This window comes from Hylobates moloch, unplaced genomic scaffold, assembly GCF_009828535.3.
Source record: "Hylobates moloch isolate HMO894 unplaced genomic scaffold, HMol_V3 SCAFFOLD_13, whole genome shotgun sequence".
Classification (NCBI taxonomy): domain Eukaryota; kingdom Metazoa; phylum Chordata; class Mammalia; order Primates; family Hylobatidae; genus Hylobates; species Hylobates moloch.
In genome coordinates this window covers 77718759-77737943 of record NW_026652288.1, presented here as the reverse complement: position 1 = coordinate 77737943, position 19185 = coordinate 77718759, and the positions used below count along the sequence as shown (strand labels likewise).

The window sequence follows — 19185 nt, the reverse complement described above, 5'->3', positions numbered from 1 at the left end:
CATCAGACAAGTTATGAAACAGTTGCTAAAAGATGACAAAACCTGGATTGAATGTTTAGCAGTAAATCAAGAATATTAACAATAAATGAAAAGGAGATTTTGAGTATGTCCCTTTACAAACACAAAATTGGGCTTCTTTTTTCCTGCCTTTTAAGACATATTCCTAAGCTATATATTACCCTGTGGTGATCTTCTTCTTTCAAAATTTATTTTTGTTTGTTACGTTAACCTAAATCTACCTGTGTGTGTTTGGCCAGAGCCTCATGGTGTGACCTGCCTACATCTGTGGATGGTCCTGGCTTCATCAGTTACCTAGAAATGGCTCTGCCAGATTCCCAAATATTACACAGATTGTTATTAATAACTTTTGCAAATTGTTCAGCCAAGTTATTTAAACGTTATTCATCATTTAATGAATAAAAATAAACTAAATAAGAATTTAACTATCTACAGGAAGATTGATAAATGTTGACAAAACTACAGTCATTAATGGTTTTATTATACTTAGAAAATATGGCTATTTTAATCTTATATTGCACATATGAACGTTTTAAGTAAGACTACATAATAAAGATAATTTTTCCTCAAAGAAATGTATGCCCTATTTTGTAAATCATTTCCTCGATAAATGTGTATGTAACATGTTTGAAATGAAATATTTTATTTACATGGTTTGGAAGTAAAGATAATCACAAAGTAAACAGAATTACTTTGTTAACCATGTAATCTTAGCATAGCTAAGCAGATGTTCATTTTTTTGTTTCTTTATGAGTAAACAAGTATGATATTTATTGTTTTTAGAGGTGCTAGTAAATTTATTTGCCTTGTTAAATCACATCTATTATATTAAGGCTATTTTAAGTTTGGAAAATCACTCATGGAGTAATTTGGATCCACCAAATGCTATTAAGAAGTAGCTTATAGTTCAGTGATTTTACATGTTTTTATATTGTAAAGTAGTGTGATTTTAATTAGCAATTGATCACAACATCTGATCACAACATCTGATCACCTGCACAAAATTACCAAAGATATAAAGTGAAAATAAAGGGAACACATAGGCATAGAAAGGGGAAAATAGAGCATAATTTATTCCCGCTATAGTTTCATAAGACAAATAATACTTTATTATGAAAAATACAGAATAGAGATAATTTCAAATCACAGTTCTTTAATCCAACAATTACACATCTCACAAAAGTTTGAAATTTATCATGTTTTCTTATTTGCCATAGATTGTTAAATAATTGTTTCTAGGTCAGCACTGGTCTGTAAATCAGCACTTGGGGAATCAATGCTATAAGTAAAATTTTTTTATTTGGTGGCAGAATATGTACAAAACTTCGCTTTTTCTAAAGTGAGATTGCATGCTAAACCAGTCATGTGTTCACAATGCTTGGATATTCTAAACCGAATGAAATATGATATATTTACTCAAAGTCAGTTCCATAACAGGTGGTAAAAATAAAGAGCAAAGTATGAATTCTGCTCATAAGGAATGTTACAATTTAGTTGGGGATTTGTAGTCAATCCTGTCAATGTCCCACCAATATGCCCTTGTCACTACCATTTCTATGCATGCAACCCCAGCTTCCACCTGAAGTCACTGAAACCTGTTCTGCAAGAAGGGTCTAAAGAAAATGGCCAAGTTTTGTCTCCAACCTAACCTCCCTCACTAAGGACACCAAACCAAAGAATGAAGAAAGTGAGTTTGCCCCTGAGGTGGAGGAAGTCTTAAGTGGGTATTTCACTCTTTCCTAAGCCTCTCAAAAAATCCTCTCTAGTTTTCCACAGTAATAACTTGCTTGATAACACATCATTTATTTTCTTGTTTTCCTTCCCTGTCTCAGTTCCCTACCAGCACTGCTGCTTTCTGGAATCTCCTTTCTAATAAACTACTTGTACTTGAGTCATTGCCCCGGAATTTGATTCTGAGGGAACACAAATAAGAAAGAGTTACAATAAATTATGTTGTAAATTTGAAAACAAAACAAAACAACTAAAATAAAACAATTCATTCAAATGGTGGTTAGCCTGATTCAAATTAGAATGGAAAAAAAATGTTGACAGTAGGAGAGACCTGGATTCATGCTTCAGCATGTTAGTTAATAGCTGTGTGACTTTGGGCAAGTCCATTTTTTCCCCTCTAATCAATCATTTCTTCTTCAATTGTACATAATAAAAACTTTCTAAAAATTGTTAGGCATGAATAAAATAATTCATTGAAAGTATTTTTATAAACTCTAAGTAATTCACTAATATAAGCTATTAAGATTATCAAAATCATGTTAGGTTTCTCCTATCATGGATATTCATTTACTCAAAATATACTGTGAAATAAAGTATGTTAAAGAGATACCAAACAGTTTAAAAGTGGGTAAATAAGAGTGATCATACTCCCCACTTTCCCATTCATACTTCCTCTCCCAAGTTTTCAGATGCAACTATTTTCAAGAATTTCTGAACTGAGTGCTTCTAGTGATTATCATTAATTTGATAATAGACATGCACTGTGATTGATCAACTTTGATCTCATCTATTGACTCTTCACCATGAAATATGAGAAATTTGGTATCTTTCTCTTATATACCATACTCCTCTTGAGTACATGATTTTTTTTATTTGTTTATTTATTTATTGATTTTTAAATTATACTTTATGTTCTGGGATACGTGTGCAGAATGTGCCATTTTGTTACATAGGTATACACGTGTCATGATGGTTTGATGCACCCATCAACCTATCATCTATATTAGGTATTTCTCTTAATGCTATCCCTCCATAGTCCCCCACCTCCCAACAAGCGCCAGTTTGTGATGTTCCCCTCCCTCTGTCCTTGTGTTCTCATTGTTCAAATCCCACTTATGAATGAGAACATGAGGTGTTTAGTTTTCTGTTCCTGCCTTAGTTTGCTGAGTATGATGGTTTCCAGCCCCATCTGTGTCCCTGCAAAGAACATGAACTCATCCTTTTTATGACTGCATAGTATTCCGTGGTGTATATGTGCCACATTTTCATTATCCAGTCTATCACTGATGGACATTTGGGTTGGTTCCAAGTCTTTGCTATTGTGAATAGTGCTGCAATAAACATATGTATGGATGTGTCTTTATAGGAGAATGATTTATAATCCTTTGGGTATATACCCAGTAGTGAGATTGCTGGGTCAAATGATATTTCTGGTTCTAGATCCCTGAGGAATCACCACACTGTCTTCCACAATGGTTGAACTAATTTACACTCTCACCAACAGTGTAAAAGCTTTTCTGTTTCTCCACATCCTCTCCAGCATCTCTTATTTCCTGACTTTTTAATTATCACCATTCTAACTGGTGTGAGATGGTACCTCATTGTGGTTTTAATTTGAATTTCTCTAATGACCAACGATGATGAGCTTTTTTTCACATGTTTGTTGGCTGCATAAATGTCTTCTTTTGAGAGGTGTCTGTTCATATTCTACGCCCACTTTTTGATGAGGTTGTTTCTTTCTTTCTTGTAAATTTGTTTAAGTTCCTTGTAGATTCTGGATATTAGCCCTATGTCAGATAGATTGCAAAATTTTTCTCCCATTCTGTAGGTTGCCTGTTCACTCTAATGAGTTTCTTTTGCTGTGCAGAAACTCTTTAGTTTAATTAGATCCCATTTGTCAATTTTGGCTTTTTTTGCCATTGCTTTTGGTGTTTTAGTCATGAAGTCTTTGCCCATGCCTATATCCTAAATGGTATTGCCTAGGTTTTCTTCTAGGATTTTTATGGTTGTAGGTCTTATGTTTAAGTCTTTAATGCATCTTGAGTTAATTTTTGTATAAGGTGTAGGGAAGGGGTTCAGCTTCATTTTTCTGCATATAGCTAGCCTGTTTTCCCAGCGCCACTTATTAAATAGGGAATCATTTCTCCATTGTTTGTTTGTGTCAGGTTTGTCAAAGATCAAATGATTGTAGATGTGTGGCATTATTTTTGAGGCCTCTGTTCCATTCCATTGGTGTATATATCTGTTTTGCTACCAGTCCCATGCTGTTTTGGTTACTGTAGCCTTGTAGTATAGTTTGAAGTCAGGTAGTGTGATGCTTCTAGCTTAGTTATTTTTGCTTAGGATTTTCTTTGTTATACAGGCTATTTTTTGGTTCCATATGAAATTTAAACTATTTTTTTCTAATTCTGTGAAGAAAGTCAATGGTAGCTTGATGGGGATAGCATTTTCATGATATTGATTCTTCCTATCCATGAGCATGATTCTTGATGTATGTATTTTTAGTTTTAGTTTTTTTGAGGTTGTTTACCAAATTTTTCTAAATATTTATTTCTTGATTTGTCTAATTTAGATAGTCCTTATTGACTCCTATTTTGAAACATAAAGTAACGAACACATCTACCATCTTTTTTAACTCTTCTGCTTCCTATTCTAACTTTTGTTGTATTATTATTTTTTAGTTGGTCAAAGCTGTAGACGTGACATTCTGTTCTATAATTTGAATGAATTATTATGTCCTTCATGTGTAAAGAAATTCTGAAAACAGAAAACTTCAACATATTACTTGTAATGTTATGATTATATACATATTTTTCACTCTAGTAGGATGATTAGATGGATAAAATATTCTTGTGTTATTATTTTTCTTTAAAATAGTAGTCTAAGTATTGTTCCAACAGAACCTGCTGATCAGAAAAAAAATCAAAGAAATAAAACTTTATACATATCTTTGATGTCATATTGCCACTAATTATTGTATCTCATGTCATGTCTATATATGGGTTTCTTGTTCTTTATTCTGGAATATATATTTGAGCAATTTATTGTTACAGGAAATTTTATAATTTTACTGCATGCCTGAAAATGCCCTCATATATGCCTGATAATTTTTTTGAGATAAATTCTTAGTGACAAATGATTTTATTTATCATTCTGAATGTTGTTCATGATATAGCCAATAATTTATTAATTATTAAAATACCTTTTTATATTTTGAATTATAAACTATGAATCTCTACCAAAATATTTCCTTGTATAATCTTTTCTAACCCACCACTTACTGTGTTTGATAATGGGTATGTTTAATAAGTCTGAACACTTGTGTCTTTTTGGCTCTAAAATTTTTCCTTAAATTATTTAATTATTATTCAATAAATATTTCCTATTATAGATTAAACTTTTTCCACTTGCTGGAATTGGAGGTTATAGATGAGTGAAAAGAATGTTTAACAAAATATACCAACAGGAGATTGCTATCCAGTAAGGGATTTAAGACACTTTTATCAAATATTCAAAACTAGGTAGAAAGGAATTATTGGGTAGGGCAGGGAGGTAAATGAGAAGGAGAAAATACTTCTTTCTCTGTTTTAATGAATTACTTCTGTTATATAACATTCTTTTTAAAAGTTTATGTTTTCATTAATAGACTATTTTCTGTAACATCTTTAAAATTATTAAACTAGAATTTATGAAAATTTCCTCCACTTCTAGATTAGCCTTGTTTCCTTCAGTGTCATGAATTTTGTTTGCTCATCCTGGTCTTTTTCTAACATGATACTGAGTCTCTTCAAATGTCCAGTGATCTATATTTGTTTATTATATTTATGATTATGATGAACTAGTTTGGTTAGTACATGAGATTTTCCTCCACAGTATGGTGATTTGTCCACTTATTGGTCCTTTCTACTGAATGTGAGGGTTACTGTGGGTTTGGTGAGAGTGAATAAAATATATTCATGAAGGGTGCATGGTTGAGGAGTAGGTTGGTAGCTGGTGCTCTTTCTCAGTTAACAAATGGATTAGAATTCTTTGGTCTAATTCACTCCTAGATAAATCATTTGTTTCCCCTTTATCGTTTTTTTTTTAACTACTAGCATTTCAGGTATGAAAGAAATTTCAATTCAACCTTCTTATTTTGTATGTCGGGGAACTCTCTGAGTCTTAGAAAGATGAATACATTAGATAAGCTCAGGGAATAAATGATGCCAAAATCGAGACCAAAAATAAAAAAACTCTTGATTGTTAATCCTCATATTTTTAATAATCTCAAGCCTTCAACTCTATTTGGAAATTAGATTATGTTCTCATTCATATATACCCTCTTAGGGTAGCTTGACAATAGCAGAATTGTTGCTCTGATGGCATTTGCTATTATTAAAAGTTATTTAAAGAGTAAAACCTTCTGCTCAAGATGGAGAGATGTTAAGATGTATTTGATCAGGGATCTAAGAGGCTGAATATCAGTTTTGTTCTAGGTGAGTTGTTTTTCAACCTGAGGAAGTCCCTAATGGAAACATGTAGACAGAAAGTAAGTGGCCATTCAAAAAAAAATATTTGGTTATGACAGTAATCTTTTGAAAGGGATCGTAGGTTGGAGTCCTTAAAGCCTGAAAAAATTTTGGAAGAGAGAATTCAGAAGCAACATCTGATATAAACTCTGAATAGATGGCAAAGGGATTTTTACATTCTTTTGTTAAATTCAGTTTCAACTTAATATCAAGTCATCCTACTTTCAGGCAGGCTTGTATAATCTTTACCTTGAAGAACTTTAAAAAGAACAATTTAATGAACTTTCCACTGCTCATTCTGTCTTCTTGCCTATATGTGAGACTAATTTTCTATTTGGTGTGCTGAAGTTAAAAAGTTTGGGGAATAGGAAAACTTCATCTGTTTGCATTTGAAAATGAAACTAGTTTAGGGCACTTCTGCAAATTGTAAAATGATGCTCTTGGTAGACATTGTGAAAATGTCTCTAATACCAGGGGTGAATAAAATCAACTATTCTTCCAGAAAATTTAATTCAGTTGTCAGTTTAATTCTGTGAATTGGCTATGTTTAACTTAAAAATAAATTAAGTTAATTAAATTTAAATTAACTTTTAGCATGTCTTTATAGTTAGCTATTGTTAAACTTTAGTTACTGCTAATGGGATATATAGGAAAAAAGAGACCTTTGGTGGGCCAGAGTAATTCTAGGAACTGGCTTCCAAATTTTCCAACATCTGAAAATCTATTTTGTTAAAGTATTCTGGATATTATCACTTTTCGGATTATGTATACAACAGAAACATCTTAAAGAGATAAGATGTTGTATAAATAGCCCTACAGATTATTAGATTGTAATGGGACATATATCTTGCAAGATTACCTATATTTGATATTTGCTAAGGAAATCTCCTTTCTGTCGGGCAGTATAATTAGCATCCCATGAATTTAGAATGAACATGGAACAAATTTATATTTTTAAAAGAGATGTTTCTATTAAACTGCAATGACTAGAAAAATCATTCTTCAAGCTAGAGATATCTATAATTAAAAATAAATATTGTTTATTGAGAGTCAACTTCCTCATGTGGCATGTAGTAGCTTCTGAAATATTTACTGACTTCACTGAATTTAGAGAAAGAAATAAAATACCTCAATATTTAATTACCTTTTTGTGACCTCTCGCCTCTTTGGCCATGTTTGTCTTCAGGAAGTTATGAGATTCTTAAGCAGAATAAAGCTTTATTTCTTCTAGTTACTTTTATTTATTTATTTTGGAGACTATGCCATATGATCCAGAATCATCACGTTGAGCTTGAAGTCAGAGTGCTTGGATTCAAATTTTCCTTTCATTTCTTGCTAATTGCATACACTTCATTTTTCTCATCTGCAAAATAGAACTAAGATAAAGGAGTTTGCGGTGAAATGGGGCAACATGTGTAAAAATAACTAACATTCTTCTTGGTGTATAATGTTCATTCAGGAAACTGTTGGTTGAATCTGAGTTTACACTGGTTACCTTGGCAGGATGTGGGATTACCTGTCATCCTTAAATGAGTTTATGAAACACCTCCTTAATAGATTCCCTGTCTAAATGTAACGCATTTTCATACCATCTTAATTCCTTAGACAGTGTTACATATGTAGATGTCCGAGCTCAACCAAGCATACATTGAATATTATGTACTTCAATTACACGAGGCAATATTTTCTGCCTCTGTCTGTAAATTATACGTATGTCCTCTTCTTTTGGAGCTTACAGTGGTGTGCTAGAGATGGTGTATAGTGGTTGATGAGAAACAATTATTTGTGGATCGTCCCACCTCTCCATTTTGTAATTTCACATGAATAGCTTGACATGGGACATGTTGGGAGTATTTACACCATGGAAATCAGCAAATCCTACAAATCAGGTTTCTATTCTGATGCAAATTCTACTATCTTTTACCTGTACCATAGTACTTCAATTAATGGCAGGTAAAGAGAATCTAGAAGGTTGTGCATAACTCCTCTATGCCTTTGCTTCTACTCATAGGCATTGTCCAGAAGTAATTGAACAGCTGAGCTTAAATGCAAGAGAACAAGGAAATAATGGGGAGCAGAAGGCATGTTTGGTGAGCTCCATAGTTCATGCCAGGGAGAGTGGTTAAATGTCAAATTAAATAACTCTTAATTTGTAGGCATAGATTCTAACTGGCTTTGAGAAAACCATTCTTATAATAATGAGTAATAAATATTTGGATACAATGAAATTAACTGAGACCTAATTCACAGCTACCTCTTGGCTGAAGATGTGTGATCATATACTGTGAACTGATGAGATAGTTCTTCTGGGATGATGTTTTCCAAAGGACCTGGAAACTTCCTGAGAAATAACCCTAAGGGGAGAGGGAATAAATCTGCAAATCTGGCCAAATAAAGAAACTTTTAGCTTCAGAAGGAGGAGCTTCTAGGAGAAGAGCAAAGGGTTTTTTCTCAAATTTGACTGTCATCTAAGTGTTGCCTAAGCTAATATTTATGATCTGCGGGAAGGAGGGAAAATATACACAGAAACCAAAAAGACTTTTTTGTATCAATACCCTGTAAAATATTGGGGTACAAGCTACCATACTTTGGCTTTCTGCTAAGGGACTACAAAGAAGGCAGGAGAAGAGAATTTTACCCATTTTGCCACTGTACTGTGCAATATTTCTTAACCTTTAATAAAATAAACCCTATGTCCAGAATAATATATGTGTAGATATAATTAGACACAAATTCAACATATGAATTCTGGCAGTTCATGTAGTCTTATGTAACTTTCCACTGCTAATGTTCTAAGGGAGCCCGCAGTTCCAACACAGGGGCAGAGGTATCTGAGAGAAATAACTGTTCTAGTGAAAGTAAATGTTCTCAGGAGAACTGTGTCTGCATGGGGTGTGGTGCATAGTGCGGATGAGGGTAAAACTGAGTGGAGTTAGCCATGTCTAATGGGAAATATCTCTATTTGGCCACAGAGAGATACCTTTCATTTAAAAAAATTGACAGATAAAATTATATGTATTTACCATGTACAGTATGATGTCTTACAGTATATATACATTTTGCAATGATAAGATCTAGCTAATTAACATATGTATTACCTCACATATTTATCATTTCTGTGGTGAGAATACTTTATATCCATTCTCTCAGCATTTTTCAAGAATACAATATATCATTAAATATAGTCACTATGTTGTATAAAAGATCTATTGAACTCATTCCTTCTATCTAACTGAAATTTTATATTCTTTGACCAATATCTTCCCAACATCCCCACCCTCCCAACAATTTCCAGCCCCTGATAATTGCCATTCTCCTCTCTACTTCTAAAAGATCAACTTTTTTAGATTCCACATATAAGTGAAATCATGTGGTATTTTACTTTCTGTGCCTGGCTAATTTCACTTAACATGATATCCTCCAGGTTCATTCATGTTGTCATAAATGAGAGGATTTTCTTTTATTATGATGGAATAGTATTCCATTTTGTGTATATACACTGCTATTCATTCATCTGTTGATAGACACTTAGGTTGCTTTCATATTTGTCTATTGTGAATAATGTGGTAATAACTATGAGTCATTTTCATATTTGTCTATTATGAATAATGTGACAATGACCATGGTAGTGCCAGTATCTCTCTATATACTGATTTCATTTCTTTGGATGCATAACCAGTAGTTGGATTGCTGGGTCATATGTCAGTTCTACTTTAAATTTTTTGAAAACCTCCATACTGCTTTCCATAATGGTTGTACTAATTTATATTCCCATTAACAGTGTGCAAGGGTTTCCTTTTTTCCTCATCCTTGTCAATACTTGTAATCTTTTGGCTTGTTGAGAATGGGCATTCTAACAGGTGCAAAGTGATAAGCAATACTTGTAAAACTGCAGAACCATTTGAAATCTTGATTGCAGGCATTGATTTTTGTGGTGAGATTGTGGAAGAAATAGCAGACCTTCTGTGGTGAGTTTTTAATTGTTTCTTAAAGAGTGAAATTTGAACAGGAAACTCTATAAGTATCTATGGTGCCAAGTGAATGTGTTAATACCTGTAAAAGGATTAGATCAATGTCTGGCACATACTTAATTCTATATAAATGTTAATTGCTATCTTATTGACATTATTATTGCTATATTTTTTAGTACTACCATCACTTTATTTCTTTATACTTTAGAATTAAGTTAAGCATTCTGTTTGTAAAAAAAAAAAAGGCAAAATGAATACGCTTTGGAGTTTTGGGCGCTGTGGATGAGCTTTAAAGAACACTAGTAATAAGGAAATTAGTGATACTGAAGTCATTTTTCTTCATGAAAGTACAAAGTAGAAAAAAAGATAAAATTTTACATCTCAGTTCTTTAAATCTAACTTTGCCAGTTATCTATATGAGAGTTAGCTTTTCTATAAATAGTTTAAGCTATCATTAACTGAGTTATTAATTTTAGGAGAATTTAGATAATATAGACATTATGCTGCCCCACATGGATGAGGACAGGAGTTAGTATAAGGCATACACTATTATATGCTGAGCATGGTGTGGGGCTTATTTCAATCATCCTGAATTAATGATGCCATTAAAACTAGTGTGCACATTGTCTTCACAGAAGTTACTGGTGATGGCAGTGGCGGGGGGGCGCGGGCGGTGGTGGCAGGAGGGTCTGTGGGAGTGGCAGTGGCAGCGGTGGGTCCCCTGTGTGCCACGTCCCTGAGGTGGCCTACTGTGCAGCTGGCCATCCTCCCGCAGCAGGCTGAAGCCTGCTCCCAGGCCGAGAGCCTTCATCGCTCCAGACCGTGAATCCACGTCACTACTATCACCCACCACCCTACAGGGAGGGTGCGGGGAGGAGGCACAGCTGGGCCAGGGGCAGTGCTGCACTCCATGGAGCTGGCGGGATCCAGGGACAAGCGGGAGCCCCCAGAGCCCGCCGCCCTGGGAGCTGCTGCCATGGGGCCGCGCAGAGCTGCCCACCAGCCGGGGAGTGTGGTCGGACAAAGAGAGGCCCAGGGCACAGAGCTGGGTCTATGCTTTGAGGGCCCGGGGCAGGAAGTGGGAGTGGTGTGGGCTCCGGGCTCACCCCACCAAGGGCACTGAGTTCCTTTGCCTTGGGAGGAGGCTCTGCGCAGGGCGCCAGGGACCCCGTCCCTGCATCAGGCTGATCACTGAGTCTGACACTCCTGACAGCCAGGCCAGGGTTCAGGATTCACTCCCAGAGGCGCCCCCGCTACTGACAGGGTCACGAGCTGGGCAAAGGGGAGCCCTGGGCTGCCCCTGGGCACGGAGGCCACGGAGGGAGCTTGCAGCGTCTTTGCTCTTGCTGCTGCAGGGAAGCATGGCTGGAACTGCCAGGGGTCTCTGCACTCTGCACTCTTGGGAGCCTGGAAAGGTTCCCTCTTCCCCTACAGGATCAGGGATGTCTGCTCCCACCATCTGGCCTCTTCCTGCTCCCCATGCCCACTCCGATCTCCAAACAGGGTTAGGGCTGAGCTCCAGGCTGACACAGCCTGGCGGGGTGTGTGCAAACTCCGGGCAGTGCTGACACACTAGCCCTCTGCCACCTCAGCCCCCCTCCAAACTCTGGGCTCCAATAAGGATAGCGGGAAAGACAGTGGGGGTGCTGACTTGCAGGTGCCCCTTGGTGCAAGCAGCCTGGGCGCCGTGGACGATGGCAGGAGACAGACAGGCTCTTGGGTGGAAGGGGACAGTCCCCAGTGAGTCCTCATCTTCAGACCAGGGAGGTCCTGAAGGCAGCAGTCCCACAGTCCGAGTGGAAACCTGGTGCCTTTTCCACCGCCCATGGACCAATCAGCAAGCACTTCCTCCCTTAAGAGACCCATAAAAGTCCCTGGCTCAGCTAAAGCAGAACAGACAACCAATGACCAGCTATAGAGAGGAGCTGCCCTCTCCACTGATAGTTGAAGATGTCGGGAGGACAAGCCGCAGAGAGGAGCCACCTTCTCTGCTGGTAGCTGAACACTTGTCAGGACGATTTGCCTCATCAGCTCACCCTTGCTGCAGAAAGGAGCTACCCCCCTGCAGGTTTCCTCTGAGCTCTTCTATCACTCAATAAAGCTCCTCTTCATCTTGCTTACCTTCCACTTGTCTGTGTACCTCATTCTTCCTGGTCGCAGCACAAGAACTTGGGCCCTGTCGCCAGGCTAAGACAGCTGAAACACAAACAGGGTGGCTCACGCTTGTAATCCCAGCACTTTGGGAGGCCGACGCGGGCGGATCACGAGGTCAGGAGATCAAGACCACGGTGAAACCCCGTCTCTACTAAAAATACAAAAAAAAAAAATTAGCCGGGCATGGTGGCAGGCGCCTGTAGTCCCAGCTGCTTGGGAGGCTGAGGCAGGAGAATGGCGTGAACCCGGGAGGTGGAGCTTGCAGTGAGCCGAGATCGCGCCACTGCACTCCAGCCTGGGCGACAGAGCGAGACTCCGTCTCAAAAAAAAAAAAACAAAAACATGCCCCTTGCTCATCACATTGCAGGTGAAGAGAAGGAGAAAAGAACTGTGGCCCTTCAGAAAGCTTAGACCTGGGAGCTCCCCCAGCCAGGGTTGTGACTCCCTCTTTGGGACCCTGCAGTTTCTGACATCTCCAAGTTACCAGGTGTCACTGCATTCCCCGGTGCCAGCCAGGGAAGCTGCTTGTGGTGGACCTGGTCCAGCTGCAGCTTTGCAGAGAGCCAGCGCCCATGCTAGCACCTGGAGCTGCCTGCCTCATAGCAGCAGCTGGCTTGTCTGACTGCACAGTGGCCTGACCCCATGCTGGGTCACAACCCTTTGCTGCTCAAAGCCGGACTTGCAATCTCCCTTGGAGGCGTGGGATCCAGGCAGGTAAGGTGAGTTGAGCACAGCCTGCCAGGCCCAGTGGGCAGAATGAGCCCAGTGGTTTGGAGCAAAACTCGAGCAAAGGCGCCACTGGCCACAGGTTTGCGGCCAGAAAGGTGACACCCCAAAGTTCTCCTAACACTAGCACATGTTAAATGTCAAGGAAATTTCAAAAGCAGTTGCACTTGATGAAGGTATTTCTGTTTCTTTGGAATACATTTCTAATATTAAATCATTAATGGTATATGATACTGCAGTTGCATTTTGACACACTTTGCGTTGTCAAAAGTGGTATGACCATAAAAATAAAGGAAAGTATGATTAAGGTCTTTTTTTTGTAATAAGTGTATTACTTCATTTCTGAAAAATAAAACTGGCTGCTGGCTGTACTTACTTATCAGCCACAGAATGCCATGGTTTATAAATTGTATAATAATAAAGTCTGGCAGAAGAAACAAATTGAAAACAGGAAATGAAAATCAAAAATTTAAACTGAGTAGAGATAATAAAATAAAAATAATTTGAAAGTGAATTAGAAATTAAAAGAACACCGACATAACAGAAGTCTGGTAATGTTGTTACTGACATTGAATGTTAACATGCCAGATGTATTAATATTTTATATTTATAAATTCAGAGTAAAAATTAAATAGGGAGAAGTAATTACCCTGTCTTTTCTTCCCAATATTATTTTTTGGAATTTTATGAACATTCTCATATATATTATATTATGAAATAAATGTGGAAATAATGTGAAATTATTTTTCTTTTGCATTTCAATGTGATTAGAAATAAAAGTATTCATGTATGGACTCAGTGAGTAAATTTATAACATATTATTTTGATGTTATTTGATCATACATCTGAATTCCTGATTCCAGAGCAGCTTATCTAGTTGGAATTAGTTTACTCGGAAGGGGTAAGAAATAGAGAGATCTTTCATGTGTAACCTGTATTGTTTTTGTTTTTCTGAAAATAACTTAGTCTTTTGTACATAAGTAGATGGCTAGATTACAGCAGCTGCTTGAAAAAGGGTTTGTGGAGGGAGTCTTCCAGTGTCTGCTGAGTTCAGCTATTCTAGGTAATTGGAGGAAGTTGTGGCTTTCTCATCCTGACCCTTTAGAATCAGTGAACCGGCATAAATGCCAATGCACTGTTTCCAGTGGGAAAGGAAGGGATAACACTGAGACTTCCTTTATGCATGCAGAGAGCATATAGGAATGCAGGAGGCTAGGGTAGCTGAGCTCACTGACTTCTGGTTTATTACCTCTCATAGGGCTGAAAGGAAAGCATTCAGGCTGTTGTCTTGAGAAAGCTGGCACCGTTCAAACTGGCACCAACCCATTTAAGGAAACCTTAGTGATTTCCAGAGGCGAAAAAATGTAGAGAAAATTAAGAAGTAGGTGAGCCGTCTTTGGTGACTTTCGTGTTTTTGTTTCAAATGCCCTCACTTGCTAATTTGTAGACTTTTTCCTGACGAGTCCAGAACTGTTGTTTCATCCTTCTCTTATTTTATATATTTATTTATTTATTTATTTCACCATGTTGCCCAGGCTGGTCTCAAACTCCTGAGCACAAGTGATCTGCCTGCCTTAGCCTCCCCAAATGCTGGGATTACAGGCATGAGCCACAGCACCCAGCCCTCATTTTATATATTTATTTATTTATTTATTTATTTATTTATTTATTTATTTATTTATTTATTTTTGAGACATAGTCTTGCTCTGTCGCTAGATTGGAGTGCAGCGGCACAATCTCAGCTCACTGAAACCTCCACTTCCCAGGTTCAAGTGATTCTCCTGCCTCAGCTCCCCCAAGTAGCTGGGACTACAGGTGCGCACCACCACATCCGGCTAATTTTTGTATTTGTAGTAGAGACAGGATTTCACCATGTTGGCCAGGATGGTCTCAATCTCTTGATCTCATGATCCGCCAGCCTCGGCCTCCCAAAGTGCTGGGATTACAGGCATGAGCCACCGTGCCCGGCCCCTTCTCCCTTTTCTTTCCTTCCCTTAAACATCCAACACATGTGACTTGTTCTATTGTAGAAACAAGCAAAGCAGCTACATGAAGATGAGGAGGAAGAGGATGATACTATCCAGAGCTTCAGCCTTTCCAAGAAATGGTGATAAAATTTATCTGAAAAGATTGCTGGAAATGTGCTGGTTTTTCTTCTGGGTAATTGAGTAGGTAAGGAGTTATAGGCCAAGAGAGCACCCTGTTCAAAGGTACAGAGACACATAGGTTGTTGTGGTTGGATCATATTACAGAGAATGTATATAAAAGTGCTAAGAAATGAAACTGTCCAACCTCCAGCCTCTACTATAGAGGATAAGGTAGGCCTAACAGTAAAGTGTTTAGACAGAGCGATCCTGAGGATACGTGACGAACTGTTTGTAAGAGACAGTGCAACAGATTAAAAACAACAGTAATAAAATCTCATGTTAGATCCAAATGTGCACTGGGCCAGGTGTGAGAAATAATAACCAGAAGTCCTAGGCTTGGATAACACGTAGGGGCAGACTCAGAGAAGTGGAGCAAGAATAAACAGAGGACATCTAGGATTTCCACACCTCACTCTATCCACCTACCATCCTCTTTCCCACTTCAGAATGGTCCACTGCTGTTGCTGCTGCCTGGAATATTCTTTTACAACTCTTCTCTGCTAACTCCTACTCATGACCCTGTTTACTGCCAATGAGACAGGTTCCTTAAAATCGTTTCCAAAATCAGATTTCATTATTAGGAGGCTGAAGGCCTAAACCATGAAAGTGAGATACAGTATTGATAGGTTTTTAGGTTAGTTTAGTAGGTAGAATGGACAGAATTAATGGCTAATTTGACATGAAAAATGTAAGGCAGAGCAGGCTACATAATTTTGGAGTCTATTGCAAAATGAAAACACAGGACACATTGTTTATAAATTATTAAGTTTTTAATGAAGTATGAGGTCCTTCAGTGAATGGAGTCTTGTGTGAGTGCATAAGTTACACGCCCATGAAGCTGGCCCTGATGAAGGGAGAGGGAGGAGATCAGGGTTATTTTCAGCCTGAGTGGTTAGATGGTGGCAGATACCCTCAGTGAACAAAAAAGTGATCTGGAAAGAAGAGCAGAATTAGGTAAACTTTGAAATGTTGATATTCACGTATATGAGGGATATTGATCGGAAGATTTCAGTGTGTAGTTGAATATTTGCTTGTGAAGAACCTGTATTTATTTCCTTCATTATCCACCTGCTTCATCTCAGGTGCACACCCTAGTCTCTAGTAACTTTTATATTTTGGGATGGAACAAAATTTTAAGCCAAAAGAATAATTGAGTCCCTTAAAAGTAATAGAGAGAAGGCTTTTGTCTCCACCAGATTATAGGGTATGTTGTCCTGAACACTGAGAAGAGAAGAATCTAGCTGTCTATTTTAGTACACTGAAAACAGTAATGGATTGCTCGAGCTGTAACCTGGAGGAGACTTGAGAGAGATAATAAATCTTCCAGAGGTGTCTTATTTATTGACCATCCCACCTTAGGGAATGATATTTATTTTTACTTTATACTCCTTATTATTGACTCCCTTTTAGTAAGCCGTTTATTTAAAAAATTGTAATGGTGTTTATTTCTGAAATTACATGGAAGCTGATTATGAGTCCTACAGTATAAAACCATCCTACGCAGCCCAGGTTCCCGTCCTGATTTCTGACATGGGCCTTTGTGAGAAAAAGGTGACTAGTGTTTAGCTATTGTGTGAAATCTATTGAAAGATGACACACATGATGGTGCTGCCGAGTGCTCTCCTATGACTCACAGATGTAGTTGCCTAGTAACTAACCCAAAATAACATTGCTGAGGCACATCAAACCCGAGAGGCAGGGGCTGCTGTGAATCAGGACGAAGGTGCTCCAGTCAGCGGCTAACTTTTCTTCTCATTCATGGTTTCAAATTGGAAATTTTGTGGCCTTTGGTCAGTGATCCATAGAGTGAATAAGAACTTCTGGGTATATAACATCAAATCGAGTGCCTTTCTCTTTTTTCATCACTGACTGTGGTGCAGCTTTCTTTGAAAGTTTGATCTAATTGTGAAAGATGTGGAGGTCAAGCTCAAACTAAATACAGTAATAAAATAGCTCAGTCCTCACAGCAGAACATGAGGTTATAACATTTTCCCCAGGGTTTAAAATCTGTTTGGGGTGCTTTTAAATTTTTTTAAATTACAAAAGTAAAACATGCTCATTACTCAAACATTACATTTAATTTAAAAGTTTCATTGTTATATATTCTTTCCAAAACACATATATTATGTGTGCCTGGATGTGAATAAGTGTGTTTATATGTACATTCATAGTGTTGAATTCCCTAGAGAGGTAAAATAAGATGAACGTGTAGAAAAGCTCATTGGATTTACAAGTTAGGTTGTCACTGGTGACTTTTGTCTGAATGGCTATACTAAGTACGTGGAATGAGATCCCGATTTTAATAATGTAATGAGTGAATAGGAAGAGAACAAGCGAGTCTATCAATTGTGAACTACTCTTTTGAAGATCTTGGTTAAGAAGGGCACGTAGAGACAAAAGAGTAAAGAAGGCTTCTTTATCTGAGAAGGATTTTACGGTATTTATACACTGTGAGGAAGAAGTCAGCAGACAATAAAAGGATGGAAATATAGGCTAATGAGGGATGGACAAATGTAAGTTAAATATTGTGGTAAAAATGTATGTTTGACTGTGAGTGTTAGAATAGGTTGAAATTTTTTTAAGGCATTTTTTTGCCCTTATTTAAAAAAATTAGAGAATATTATGTCAGCTCTGATGACAGACCTTTAGAAAATCTGCACAAATTCTGCTTTCTGAAATTCCTTTGCTGCAGTTTTATAGCACTCATTTTCATTAGTAACTGTCTTTACATAGAGACTCTAAGCAGAGTCTTTACTTTCTATGTCACTTATAGTACTGGGGACTAACTATGCATTTCCTCTTTGTAAGAGCATGGTGTGTGTGTGAGGGGGCTTCCCTCATTCACGCTGTCTTTTGCACAATCATCTAGGGACAATTCTCTGCATTCTTTGTAAGTCTGCTTGGCTTAAGTTATATGAATAGTGAATAAATCTACCTAAATTCTAATTGCATTTACTTCAATGGGTATAATAATAATATAATGTTAATTATTATAATAGTTAATAACTATCAATATGTCATATTTATTTGTTAATTTTCAGCCAATACTTCAGCACAGAAAATAAAAATTACCTTTAAAATATTGATCAATTTCTGTAATTTATTTATTTTAATTATTATTATTATTATTGGACCGAGTCTTGCTCTGTTGCCCAGGCTGGAGTGTGGTGGCACAATTAGAGCTTACTGCAGCCTCAACGCCCTGGGTTCAAGTGATCCTTCCACTTCGGTTTCCCAAGTAGCTAGTATCACAGGTGCATGTCACAACACCCAGCAGATTTTTGTTTATGTTTTCTAGAGAAGAGGTCTCACTATATTGCCCAGGCTAATTTTTGTAACTTAAAAGTAACATTAACTAACTCAGAAAATATCTTGTGGAGCGCAATAACGGGGTTATGTAACAGTAATGAGATCGACCAAAGAATGAAGATGTTCCAATTTCTCAATTACCTTTTGAAAGTCCAAGTTTTTATTCTTCATTTATAGAAATCCTACCAAAAGAGGAAATTAGGAAATAATTTACCTATTTAACAAGCGACATCCAGAGGTCAACACAGCTGAACATGAATATATTGTTTCTTCAATTTACACTTTTATTTTCTTAATGTTTATTTTGGAAATCATTGTCAAGCTATATAAAGCTTTAGGATAATCATCTTTATCATGTATCCTAATTTTTTAAATTTAGAATTTGGCTCTCATTAATATCCTGTTAGGAATAAGTTTAAATAACAATGACTGCTGAAATAAAGACATTCTGGCAAAAGTTGTAATCACTGGGATGTTCCACCCAGGTGCCCCTTTGGGACCTAGGCACTCATTTTTTAGCTGTTGGGAGTGTCGACAGCTGATGACTTAAAGCTGAATTATTTTCCATGAATTACCTTCGTTGGAAGAAAACTGCTTTACCCAGGCCATAACTCTCCCCAG

At 37.3% G+C, this 19185-nt stretch overlaps 1 protein-coding gene across 4 annotated transcripts in view; it reads left to right on the top strand.

Annotated features, from left to right (window-relative positions):
* The window catches only part of ZBBX (zinc finger B-box domain containing), a 271544-nt gene that overhangs the window by 246190 nt on the left and 6169 nt on the right, over positions 1-19185 (top strand). The window contains exons 20-22 of one of the 4 annotated variants that reach the window (XR_009209485.1): positions 8269-8347; positions 10177-10225; positions 15139-15171. The exons of 1 other annotated variant lie outside the window; for it this stretch is intronic. The gene's annotated coding sequence lies outside the window, so the exon portion shown is untranslated. Of the gene's footprint in view, positions 1-8268; positions 8348-10176; positions 10226-14366; positions 14465-15138; positions 15172-19185 lie in introns of those variants that run through there. 2 more of the 4 variants (XR_009209486.1, XM_058426979.1) reach the window with 2 other exon arrangements.